Genomic DNA, 2,111 nt, shown 5'->3' with positions numbered 1-2,111 from the left:
AGTCTGTTCACCTCCGAGGAGCGCGCGAGGATCGATCAGTGATCGATGAGGAGAGAGAGAGGGAGCGGGAGAGAGAGAGAGAGAGAGAGAGAGAGAGAGAGAGACTGAGTGACAGAGAGAGAGGGAGGGGAGGGGGAGGGGAGCGGCACTGCGGTAACCCTCCTCCACCACGGTCACCTGATGACGTCACACACTGCCAGCAAATCACTGCCAGTCTCCATCATCCGGGCCCCGCCCCCTGCAGACAGCCTGTGTGTGTGTGTGTGTGTGTGTGTGTGTGTGTGTGTGTGTGTGTGTGTGTGTGTGTGTGTGTGTGTGTGTGCTCCAGCAGCATGGAGGAGGCATCATCAGTGACCAGCTGCTGCAGACTGGGGGACCTGGACCAGTTCTGGACCAGAACCCTCCAGTGTTGGTGGAGCGATTTAGACTCAATTAACGGTTTGAAATGAAGAAGTTTCCCTCGTTTCCACGGCGACGGAGTTGGAGTGTTTTGGTAAAGTTGGCAGAACCACAGACAGAAGTCCGACACCACCGGCTTCTAAAACTGACCAATCATTTCACCTGAGCTGGTCTCAGTCTGGAGCAAACGATCCCCGATCAGCCCTGCAGTCAAACCGACGCCACGTCATTTCACCTGGAAATGTACGGTTCGATTCCCAAGTTCCGGTAAATGATTCATTTTAACAGAAAACCAAAAACCAGCCCTTTCAAAATAAGAGTTGAGAAGTGGAGTGAGGAGGATCTTCCAGTCTGGAAGAGGAAGAAGAACTGGACGGAGGCGAGTCTGAAGACCTGCTGGACCACCAGGCCATGCCTGAACGTGTGTCGTGAAGACCTGGGTCCGGGTCTGAAGAACAGAGTCCAGGTCAGGAGACCGGCAGGTCTGGAGGAGCTGGACTGATTTACCATACCCAAAGTGTTATTTGCCTTCATCCACACACTGTAAAGAATTTCACTGTAAAAAAACAGTAAAATACTGGCAGCAGGGACGCCAGTATTTTACTGCTTTTTTACAATGCACCTACTGTAATTTAATTTTACAGGATAGTACTGTATTTTGAATTACCGTAGGATAACAGTGGGTGGTGTGGTAATTTTACAGCACATTTACTGTTCTTTATTTTAGCAGTATACTACTGTATTTTGGATTACAGTACTTAACAGTAGGATAACTCTGTTATGGTAATTTTACAGTAAGCACAAGTTTATTCACAAAGAACATTAAATTTGCTATTTTACATTTAATTTCTATAAATCTCCACAAATTAAAAAGTACCTTATAACATCATACAGGGCTTTTGAAATTCTGGACTGAACAGCAAGTCAACCTGGAAACATGTCCACATCCCTCATGTTTATCACCACAGCAGGTAACTTCCACAGTCCGACTATTAACACAGAAGACATGACTTTTATTTTATTTCACTTAAATTGTGCACCTTCTTGCGCTTGTGCTTCTACCAGCCGGTCACAAACGCGTCCAATCAACTGAAGTAAAGTAGCGGGTTAAGCTCGCAGAGAGAGCGGACAACGCAACGACCTCTCACTCTGATGCTGTTTTCAAGAATCAAGAACTGATAGAGTACAGAGCGCTGACACTAACGCTGTTTCCCAGAATAATCAAAAGTGAACTGATTTAATACTGATCAAATGTTCTTGCCAATCGTTCCTGAACTCTGAACCTGAATAAAAATCAGATCAGACCTTTAAGTAGCTCGTTTGAGAACCCCAGGTATAAAACAGAAGAGAATACATATTCCATAACATTCCTGTACTTTATTACAAACCCTCAGCAGACTTTGTAACACGAATAACATTTAGAACATTTGTAATACAAAAAGAAAAGGTATTCCATTACCTATTTGGAATACACATACAGAGAGTACATAATAAAATCCTCAATGAACGGCTTTACTAATAAGCATAAGTTCAGACACTGCATTAAAACAGCACCAAGAACAGTGAAACAGAACAGTCCAGCTTGTGAACACGTCTTTTGTACACGTGGATGTGGACAATACAATGAAAGTGGAGAAAGAGAAGAGAAGGAGGAAGACAGAGGGAACAGTGAGAGGACTGGACGGCAGCATTTCACTGGTATCCTCCATCAC

Source organism: Salarias fasciatus, chromosome 3, assembly GCF_902148845.1.
Source record: "Salarias fasciatus chromosome 3, fSalaFa1.1, whole genome shotgun sequence".
Taxonomy (NCBI): Eukaryota; Metazoa; Chordata; class Actinopteri; order Blenniiformes; family Blenniidae; genus Salarias; species Salarias fasciatus.
Note: the sequence above shows the minus strand (reverse complement) of the source record.